Source organism: Apium graveolens, unplaced genomic scaffold, assembly GCF_009905375.1.
Source record: "Apium graveolens cultivar Ventura unplaced genomic scaffold, ASM990537v1 ctg2978, whole genome shotgun sequence".
Lineage (NCBI taxonomy): Eukaryota > Viridiplantae > Streptophyta > Magnoliopsida > Apiales > Apiaceae > Apium > Apium graveolens.
The window spans coordinates 62,411-74,854 of NW_027417881.1; positions in this window are offsets into that span (position 1 = coordinate 62,411).

Consider the following 12,444-nt stretch of genomic DNA (forward strand, 5'->3'; position numbering starts at 1 on the left):
TTCTTAATAAATCCTCATTTTCTTTTGTTGTTTATATCAACAGTCATCTCAATGTTGGGATATTTTTCATACCTGGCGTCTCCCTTTCTGGGTATCATGCCACCGGTCTTACACTTCACATTCTTGAAGGTCACTTCCTTCATTCAATTTTCCTAATTTCTTACTTTCTTGTCTCCTCAGTCCATCTGTGTTTCCTTATTAATCAATCGATCTATCTCAAATTTTCATCGAATACTGTCAACTTCAAGGGAATTAACTTTACGTATCGCTTACGCCTTCAAACCTTATATTTATCTCATGATCAGTCACCATCCAGCTGATGATGACACACTTCTCTATATTTATTGCAAGGGTTTCTTAGGGTTTCCCATACCTAACTCCCTTATCACTTCTCAACTTTATTTCCTTTATATCCCTTTATACTCCTTCCCTTTTCAGTCTTTTATTTTTGTTTCCATTAGAACCATTACATGAACCAACACAACATAAGCATTGATTTCAAACATCCCGTCATTCTAGATTCGTGTCCTCAGAACGAATCTTGACAACTTTTACAACTTAGATTCATAATTCATCATACTCGTCCGCTTTTGTTCTGGCTCTAAAGCTTTTACACTACCTCCATAACTTGGGAAGTACTTTCCCGAAAACAATTGTCTGAACTTTAATCAGTTTATTATAACCTCTGGCTCCGTGCCTTTCTTGCCCTTTCACCAAAGGGTGGCCTCTCTCTTAGGAGGGTAAGTGATAAAAATAGTCTTTTGTGTCGTCAATCATTTAGAATCTTAAATGATTCCTATATTTCCTTTAGCCAGGCTCTTGCCTCGACTGGGTCAGCTTGTTCCTTGGAACTCTGAGAGCTTAGCGACTTAAAGGTCCTGAAAGAATTTCTCACTGCATTTTTTCCTTAGGGTGGTGGTTGGGGATAATAGTCTATGTTTTGTCTAGAAAGGTCCATAAATTGTTGTATAGGAGTACCGTCTCGGGTCTCCTTTCCTTACTCGACTTCTGTTTCCTTAGTCTGAACGTTCCCTCCTCCTCCCCATAATCGGGGTCATCCTACATGTTTTAAATCCTCATTTTTCACTTCATTATGTTATGGGTTCCTTCTATCTTGATGGCGACCTCCCTGACTATCACATTCAGGGTTTGCTCTAAATCTTATTCCTCAAACTAGCTTTCATCTAAGATCTCATCTTTAAGCTCTTGAACATTTGGAACCCAAATTCTGTAGGAATACCTCATTATTCCCTTATCATCTTTCTCGGTATTAATCTTTTATCTAATTATTGGCTCTCTGCCTTCATTCAACACTTTTTCTGGCACAATATGTTCTTTTCTGATAATTCGGACTGTATTGCAATCTCAAACAGCTTTTCGGTACCGGCTCCGGTTACCTTCACTTCGATTTCCATTTTCTCAAAATCTCTTATAAACTCTGCCAAAGACATTTGTTGGGTCCCAATTTGTTTGTAGAAGGGGGGGTTGAATGCAAACAATACCGTTTCGTCGAATAAAATGCGGAATAAAAAATGTGAAACAAAATTCAAGTTAAATAAAAATATTATTAAACTTGAAAGGTGTTACAACAATTGTATCGATTACAAGGAATTAATCTCAAATCAATTATCACAAATCTAGAATAAATTCGACATGAACTTTTTCTATTTTTGCAATAATTAGAATCAAATGCTAAACGCGATTTGAGATTAAGTTCTAGGGATTTTGATCCGCTAGATTGTTACACAAGAACAAGATAAATAATTCTAGTGGTTTGGATTTAACATTAACAAACTAGAAATTGATCTTGAATTTCTGCAGAGAAGATGATTTTATATTTCAAGGCGGCTGCTCTTTTGTTCTTGACTTGTGTGTTGGATTATTTTGAGATGCTGCTTCTCTGCTTCTATTTAATCAATCAGCTGAATAGAATTTAATTGGCATGACAATCCTATAGCTGGCAAGACTTTCGGTAGGACAATTGATTGAACTAGCAAGACAATCTGAATGAACTAGCATGACAATCAGAATGAACTAGCATGACAATCAGAATGAACTAGCAAGACAATTATCCTCCTAGAGTAACTTTCGGTGAGACAATTGACAATGGCCTAGCATGACAATCGGTATGACAATCCTGATTGTCATGCTAGTTCATTTTCAATTGTCTTGCTGATTTAATGCTTGAATTTAATCCAATTAAACTTCTGAAAATTCCTAAAATTAATTCAGAATTAATTAATCAATTAATTCAATTAATAAATAAATTATTCTTTGCAGATATAATTTATTTTCTTAATTAAATTAGATGAATTAATTAATTAATAGAGAATTAATTTTAGTCTTGAGCAGCAACCATTCTTCTGCAAATCTTCTGAAAATCACTGAAAATAATGAATCAATTCCACCACTTCAACGTTGACACTCGATGTACTGTCTGGTTCATGAGTGACTAACTTCCGTGACGTTTCTTCATGTCTTGACTCTGACACTTTGATTTTCTTCAGATTAAATCCTTGTAATTAATTGATACTCTGACGAGATCTCTGTCACTTGATTAAATCCACGATCTTGATTTATATCACTGAGGCATGATCAACTTCTTGAACTTCTTCCAGTGAATTAACTCCTCAAGTCTGTAGATGAACCTTGTTTCTGAATCCTTTGACAGATATTACTTTGCGAGATCTCTCTGACGGTAGATCCACTATTTACTTATTACATTCTTATTTGAGTTGAGTTGAATCCTCGAATATACAAATAGGTCTATGACATATGACTTACAATCTCCCCCTATTTGTTTGTTAGACAATAACACACAAATACCTAAAGGATAACTCAACTAACAAATAAGAAAAAGATATAAACAGAAATGCAAAGTAAATAGTAGAAAAGTTCTGGACTAGATTTAACATTTTCCAGATTCCAAGTAGATGTTCCTCTAGACTGAACATATCTTCAAGTAGTTCCATCTTCATTTGTACAACCACATTTCCTGTTGAGAAGCCCATATCTCTTGCTTCTCCCCCTATGAGAATCAACTGATTAAAGAAGATCACCTTCGTTTTACCACCTCTCCCGTACAATAGGATCCGCAGATAAAAACCAATGGTACTCCCCTAACAGCTTCTTCCCTTACTAGGAAATCACCTTGTGTTTACCACCTCTCCCGTACAATAGGATCCATAGTTAAAAACAACAATGGTGTGGTGTAGTGTACATTTTTAGGATCTTTTTCTTCCTCCCTGCTATTTCTCCCCCTTAGTTGAGGAATCCTCCAAACTATTTCTTAAGCTTTTATCTCCCCCTTAAAGAAGGAATGTATGTCGTCGTCTGAAGGAGTTCTCATATTTCACTTGGTTGGAAAAGAAATAACAAGTAGTTTCTCTTTCTACCTCACTGTGAGTGTGTGATTCTGTTTAGTGTACCTCACATGTGTTTCACTCTTCTCTCCACTCGTGTTTACACTCATTCTCACAAGTGTATCACTCTTTTCTCATAGCTCCATAATCCAGCTGTACCTGCAAGGAAAATCACCTTAGCCATCCTTAAGGAGGTCACAGGTGGTGCAATGGGAGTTCACAAATCCCCATCCTTGTTAAACTCGTCAGATGAATCTGAGTCATAATCTACAAGTTGCTAGTTTCCCTTTTAGGGTTCCAGATTTGAATTCTAGGAAGGTAAACAATGATCCAAAGATTTTAGCATAAAGATCAAGGTTCCCTTCTAATGTCTGTGAAGACACTTCCTTGTGACTCATCAGGTAATATCTGAATCATTGTCAACAAGTTGCCGATCTGCACCTATGTCAGATCCACTATCCGCAGATGCATCCAGGGGATTTAAGCCTGGGGAGGTAGACACTGACCACTGACATATGGCTTTTGGATCAGTATCCTCTCCTAACACCTGTAAAGGCAATTGGTCCACTAACGAACCTTGAACAATCGAATCTGACCTTAAAATGGTCGAAACTCTTGTTTCCGTCAACTCATCCTTTGTGTGTGTAACATCTCCTTGTGCATCAAGAATTGATTATATTTGAAGTGGTGACACTACATCGGATACCTTGGCCGACAGGAAAAATTCAATAGATTTACCCTGTTGAGAGAATGAATCTAGTAACTGTTTTTGTGCCTTTTCAGCCATTACATCTTTTTGAGAAGATGTATGGGGGCTAGCAGTTGTCTCGGTTTAAATACTACTCATCTATGTAGGAGACAGAGCTACTGGGTTGACTACAAAACCTTCCTTATGTGGTGCACTAGGCACTATCTCCCTCACGCTCATTCATACTACTTTTAGTGGTAAAAGAGTGTTGGTTGGTTCTATTTTTGTGTTTGTCTTTACAGTCTGGGATAGACGTTGTGGGTTTTCAACCTCATGACTGTTAATGAAAGAAAGTCATTGGAGACTGAACCTGTATCATAGAACATATGGTAATAGAGAGAAAATGATTTACAATAGTGATTTCAAAAGATTTTACATGACATAAGAAATCACTAATGTAGAAAAAAGTTTGATTTTGTTTTTCAATATGAATGAGTTTTTGATAAAACATTGATCACTTAGGGTAAAGTCTAAGTAATTCTCATTCATGTCAAAAGCTTACAAATATCTGCAACATAATGTTAACAACATATCATTGACCGATACTTGTCAAGTACTTTAGATACTAATTGTTATGTTGCATTATCAATATACCACTGCACATATAAAACAATATGATTGTGCTTAGTGATAAGATAGTTATTAATATGACGACTCTACTTATTCATATAAAATTATAACTTCTGTTAGAGTGCCATACCATGTCCTTGACGATTGCTTGAGCAGTATACTAGTTCATACCAACCTGAAGTGAGATTGTGAAGAAGAGATTGCATAGTCCAATAGATCTGCAGCTGCAAAGTCCATGAACTGTGGTGCACTGACTTCTTCTTTTAACTCACCAATCAGGAGTACACTTGTACACATCTTACTAGAGTACAATTCCAAGTGTAATGTGCAGCAGGTGCCTGATATGTCGTAATATTCTCAAGTCTCGTCACTGGTGCTATATGTTAGATACTGCTTCCTGATAATAACCTAGCACAATATACAAAATTACAATGATAACATTCCCAGCTTGCAAACAGCCATATCCCTCAGATAAACCTTTGCTGTTATCTCCAAAGGTAACCATGGGGCCAGCTTTCTCAATCCACATTTGATAGCAGGGCTCTATCTCCGGTCATATGTCTTGATGATCCACTTGTCAAGAATCCACACTACCGGTTACACCTGTATACTGCCCTGCACTTCAAATGGATTAGACCTTCTTCGGAACCCAAACTTGGTTGGGCCCGGCATACTTGTAGAACTGTCCTTTGTCAGGAAAAACAACATTTTTAATTTTAATTGCCTCAACTTTCTCAATGACTGAACATTTGACCTTGTAAACAGCGTTAACAAATTTCTGTTTAAGCTTAGGCACAAATGTCTCCTTTCTAGCCTTAGAAGGACTAGCAGTCTTAGACCTATCATGCTTCTTGTTATTCACATGCTGACGAGTAGTACTCTTATCATTAGATACATGCTTACCATTAAAATAAGCATACATCATATTAAAAGCACAAGACATACAATTAGCAACACTACATGCTTTATGAGAGTGATTAACAGCAGGTAATTTATGCATGGTAGACATGGAATTATTGTTATCCAACTCATGTGTGTCTGAGTTAGTCTCAGTTGCTTTCACAACTTTGACTGGAACTTTCGACTCACTTGACTTGGAAACAATCTTCTCATTAGCATGATCTTCAGCACGTATTTCTTCATGAATAACAGAAGAGGTCGCATCAAATGGTTCAGCAATTGATGCTTTATAGAGGGGTTCATCAACACCCTTAAGCACATGTGGTACTTCCCTCCCTTTAGCACAGACATGAGGAGGGGAGTTTATGCCTAATTCTCCAATAGCAACATTGTAATCATAACCTATTCCAGATGTTTGATTAACAGCTTGCTTACTGTAGAACTCTTTAGCCTTCGAACAAGAATTGAAGTAGGCTCTAACCTTAGTCTCAAGACCGGTGATCTTGTCTTTGAGAATAGTTTCGAGTTTTCTATAACAGTCAACTCTATTCTCTAGAAAAGATACCTGTTCTTTTAATTTGTCTTGATTAATGTGCACAAGTCTTAATTCATTGACCTCTTTCTCAAGGTCTGTGATCTGTAAACTTAACAGTTCATTATCACGACGTGCACAATCTAAGTTACCTCTTAGATGATAAACCATTTCAGCATCAGAAAGTTTTACCTCTATTCTTGATGATGAAGCTTTTCCATCAATAGCCATAAGAGCAAGATTTCCTTCATCTTCATCTTCACTGTCAGTATCATCCCAGCTTCTTCCCTTTGCCAGATTAGCCCTTTCAGAGTTCTTTCTTACTTGCTTTGGCTTCCTACATTCTGTGGCAAAGTGTCCCAACTCATTGCAGTTATAGCATCTAATGGTGCTTCGATCAACCATCCCTGTTTTGTACCCACCACTGCTGGTGTTAGAGGATGAAGATCCACCTTTCTGGAATTTGTTGTAGTTGGACTTGTACTTAAGCTTGGGATTCCTCCTGAATCTGACATGGGAGAATCTCTTGACAATTTGGGCCATTGATTCATCTTCCAATTGCTCCAGCTCTTCCAAGGAATAACAATCATCACTTGATTGATTTGTAGTAGGAGGATCATATTCTGCTACTAACTCATTTTCCTCACCCTTGGAAAACTGTACCATTCTTTCTAACTGTTGAGATTGTTGTTGTTGTTGACCTTCAGCTACAAGTGCAGTAGATGTGCTGACCATTCTATCCTTCCCGTAGACTTCCTTCTGTTGAATCTGCTCCAACTCATAGGTTTTTAACACTCCATAGAGCCTGTCCAAAGAAATCTCACTCAGATCTCTAGCTTCTCTAATGGCAGTGATTCTATGTTCAAGATGAGCTGGCAGTGTTAAAAGGAACTTTTTGTTGACCTCCCTGATTGAATAATACTTTCCATTGATGTTCAGGTTGTTGATCAACGCATTGTACCTCTCAAACACTTCAGTAATTCCTTCTCCTGGATTTGATTTGAAATGTTCATATTCAGAGGTTAGGATTTCCAACTTGTTCTCCCTAACTTCCTCTGTGCCTTCATTAATCACCTCAATAGTTTCCCACATGTGTTTGGAATTTTTACAGTTCATCACATGTCTGTTCATCAAGGGATCAAGGGAATCAATTAATATTAATTGAAGGCTGGCATCCAAGGAGGCTTCTTCCTTCTCAGCAGGAGTAAAATCTTCAGGCTCTTTTGGATAGGTTCTAGCTTCAGTAGTCACCACACCATCTATTATTACCTCCGGTTCAATAACCATCGGAGTTTTTATACCCTTCTTTAACAAGTTTGAATATTTGGGATTTGCAACTTGTAAAAATAATAGCATCTTCTTCTTCCACATGATATAATTCTCTTTATCAAATTGTGGAATTTTAACGGTTCCAACTTTATGTGAAGTCATTATGAATTTTTGAATAAATAAAAATTCAAGGAGTTGAAAAATCACAAAAGTCTAGGATCTTGATTTATTCGTTAATCAGAAGGCTCTGATACCAATTGTTGGGTCCCAATTTGTTTGTAGAAGGGGGGGTTGAATGCAAACAATACCGTTTCGTCGAATAAAATGCGGAATAAAAAATGTGAAACAAAATTCAAGTTAAATAAAAATATTATTAAACTTGAAAGGTGTTACAACAATTGTATCGATTACAAGGAATTAATCTCAAATCAATTATCACAAATCTAGAATAAATTCGACATGAACTTTTTCTATTTTTGCAATAATTAGAATCAAATGCTAAACGCGATTTGAGATTAAGTTCTAGGGATTTTGATCCGCTAGATTGTTACACAAGAACAAGATAAATAATTCTAGTGGTTTGGATTTAACATTAACAAACTAGAAATTGATCTTGAATTTCTGCAGAGAAGATGATTTTATATTTCAAGGCGGCTGCTCTTTTGTTCTTGACTTGTGTGTTGGATTATTTTGAGATGCTGCTTCTCTGCTTCTATTTAATCAATCAGCTGAATAGAATTTAATTGGCATGACAATCCTATAGCTGGCAAGACTTTCGGTAGGACAATTGATTGAACTAGCAAGACAATCTGAATGAACTAGCATGACAATCAGAATGAACTAGCATGACAATCAGAATGAACTAGCAAGACAATTATCCTCCTAGAGTAACTTTCGGTGAGACAATTGACAATGGCCTAGCATGACAATCGGTATGACAATCCTGATTGTCATGCTAGTTCATTTTCAATTGTCTTGCTGATTTAATGCTTGAATTTAATCCAATTAAACTTCTGAAAATTCCTAAAATTAATTCAGAATTAATTAATCAATTAATTCAATTAATAAATAAATTATTCTTTGCAGATATAATTTATTTTCTTAATTAAATTAGATGAATTAATTAATTAATAGAGAATTAATTTTAGTCTTGAGCAGCAACCATTCTTCTGCAAATCTTCTGAAAATCACTGAAAATAATGAATCAATTCCACCACTTCAACGTTGACACTCGATGTACTGTCTGGTTCATGAGTGACTAACTTCCGTGACGTTTCTTCATGTCTTGACTCTGACACTTTGATTTTCTTCAGATTAAATCCTTGTAATTAATTGATACTCTGACGAGATCTCTGTCACTTGATTAAATCCACGATCTTGATTTATATCACTGAGGCATGATCAACTTCTTGAACTTCTTCCAGTGAATTAACTCCTCAAGTCTGTAGATGAACCTTGTTTCTGAATCCTTTGACAGATATTACTTTGCGAGATCTCTCTGACGGTAGATCCACTATTTACTTATTACATTCTTATTTGAGTTGAGTTGAATCCTCGAATATACAAATAGGTCTATGACATATGACTTACAACATTATCATCTTGAGTCTCTCCTTTTTACTAAGGGCATCAGCCACCACATTGGCTTTCCCCGAATGAGAAAGAATCTCCCAATCATAATTCTTGATTAGCTCTAACCACCTCCTCTAGCGTATGTTGAGCTCTTTCTACGGGAAAATGTACTAGAGCACTTATGGCTTAGGTAAATCTCGCACTTCTCTCCATACAAGTAGTGCTTCCAATCTTTAGGGCAAAACTATTGCCACGAGCCCAAGCTCATGGGTGGGGATATCCAATTTTATATTCCCTTAATTTTCTTGACGCGTATGCGAGTACCTTGTTGTGCTGTATAAGAAGCACCCTAATTCCTTATGCGAAGCGTCACTACATATCACAAAATCTCCTTTTCCATCCGGCAACGCCATCATAGGGGCCGTCACCAATCTTTGCTTCAGTTCTTGAAAGTTGTTCTCGTATTTCTCTGTCCATTCGAACTTCTCAGTCTTACGAGTAAGCGCATTAAAGGGGCTACTATCTTTGCGAACTTGAACGAACCTCCGGTAGTAACCGGCCAATCCTACCTCTGGTAGTCGCCCTAACCATAGTCATCAATTCCTCATTGGCCCTTTATTCATTCTTGTCAGGATCCTCCACGGAATTCTTCTCAGCAACAATCCCTTCTAGGACAACATCCTCAATATGAACATTATCCGGTCCCGCATTAGGACGCTCTATCGGATCATAATCTGATCTCCAATAAGTAATAAAATATCATCGTGTTGTCGCTCCTCATCCTCAGGGTTCGGAGTCCCGCTACCATATACGATAACGAACTACGCTTCTATCACGATATTTATAAGGGTTCCCATAAGGGTTTTAACTGTCAATACTATATTAGGTAGTCCGACTATGAACTTGGCAAGAGTTCTTATTATCTTAGTGAACTTATTATTTTAACGTCATATCATCTCTGAGGTTTATAACGCTTAGCTCTGATATCATTTCTGTAACACCCCCAAATCCGGGGTCGGGGATCCAGGTTGTCACGAGTTCCATTTCCCTTATCAATACTTAATCTTAACAGTCAACCGAGTACTGCGTACTGTGACCCCACAATATACACACACACACCACAAGTTATAGTCTCAGAGATGAATACCAAAAATAACACAAGTCATTTTATTCCACAATTATAAACCATTACACCTTAAAAAGGGTTTCTGAATAATTTACATATTCCTTGCCATTATTACAATTCATATTATACATAAGTCTGGTTCAACAATAGTTGAAAACCTAGCCTATTGGTAGCTCCTACCTCAGCTACGGCGGCATCAACGCTTCCAGAAAACTGCGGAACGTTTCCTAACCGCTTGCGAATTGGAAGCTTGATCTTGTTCATCTTTTCTATCTGTTGTTGTGTGATGAAAGAAGAAAGCAAGGGTGAGCAACAAGCCCACCAAAATAATATGTATAATGATTAACAATATATGAACATTCTCATAGTACTCATGAAAGTCTTGGTCAAGAAGAAATAAACCAAGTTTGATATCTTAACGCGACCAAGTCGCAACATATTCAGTATATATGTATATATATACTTTTCAAAATCTTGGAAGTCCTCTCCCATGCATAATATACACAGAGTTCCAGTTTATAACTGTATAAAAATATCGTTGCAAGGTGATCTCATATATCTAACCTTGTCTCAATGTTTTTCTGAAAATCTTTGATATGCATAAGATAATCATTTACTAGATATAAGTTTAAAAATGAACTTACAAGAAACTCCAATGTACTTATATCTTTTCCGAATACTACTTGAACTACCACCGTTCAAGGTATAATCCGTTTCAAAAGTTCGTCACATAGATGAGACTTCAAGATAAGATTTGAATAGATTAAATCTTTGAAATATTATAGAATGAAATGAAGTTATGAGATACTTCATTAAGTCCCGATATATATCCACATATATATCTCTTATACATTTCCTAAAAACCTCTGTCATGTAAAGTATGAACAGAGTTTGTAACATCCAATAAATTTTTGGAAAGGAAAAGAAGAGTGGCATAAACCCGATATCTTGCGGATCAGGCAAAGATACCAATAAGTAACCTTTTCTACTGTAGATGGATGAATTCCTCGTCGGTCATCACCCTGGCCGCATTCGGACCATGCGCTAGACCGTTACCCGGCCACTCACGCGTGGATGGACTGTCACCCAGCCTCTTACACCTTCATAGAACCGTACCCCGGCCTGTCGCTTATGCCGACTTAATCAGATGGACTTACTTCCCGAACCTTGGGCAAGTAATCTAATTGTTGTCTCAAAACAGCAACCACGTTGTGAATATAAAATACACCACGGAGCCGGATCCCTCAGGTTTTGAGCGAGTAATTAAATCCCCTTGAAAGGAAGATCTTAAATATAAAAATGAGTTTTGCGATCCGCTCTAACTTTTAAAAATTATTTTGAAGACTCGAAAACATTTTTAAGAATGTTTGGAGTAATGCTGATTTAATAAAATAAATCAGTCCTAATATACTTAGAAAATATCTGAATATTATTATTTAAATAATATTCCCATAAAGAATAATCTTTATCAAAATAATTGAAGTAGAAGTTTTAAAACTCATACTTGAAATGGATATTAAATAACCCAAGATATACTTATACGAAAGTATAATCTTTATTTGAATAATCGAAAATAAGTTTGATTATCGAAACATTATTCTTTAATAAAATAAAGAATATTATTTAGTAAATAAGCGGAGTCATAAGTCCTCAAATGAATATTCAAAATAATATTCATTAAATAAAATAAAAGGAGTCTTAAGTCCTCGAATGAATATTCAAAATAATATTCATTAAATAAAGTAAAGTTATCGAATAAGCCTTAATCGATTAATAGTTTTGAAAACTATATCAATATAAATATATTTATATATATATATATATATATATATATTATACTCGGGAACATCGACTCCCGGTTTAGAAAAATGTTTACCTTTGGGTCCCTTATACTAATGGTATACGCAACTACTGCTTATCTCTAGCATAGGTATTATGCAACTTATAAGCAATTGAATGAACAATTAGATATCAAGATTACGAAACAGACATGCATATATACCATATCACATGCTCCAATATATCGCAAGATTTGCTAATAACAATCATGCACTTATCACAAGATAATGCATATACATATATTTACATCACAACAACAGTATAACGGGTAGAAAACTTGCCTGAGTGTCCCGGGGTAGACTTTAGCTTAGAGTGGGTCCGGTAACCTATTAACAACAACATAAGCCGGAATTAAACCATGGTCGCTTAAGAAACTAGACTTTAACCATTTAGAGCCCTAACGTGCGCTTTCGCGCTTAACGATTCACTTAAGTCACTCGAGTACCCTCGGCTCCACCATTTTTAATAAATTAACCATTAAGAGTTTAAGGCGATTCTTTTGCGAGTACCTTACAAACTGCCTAAT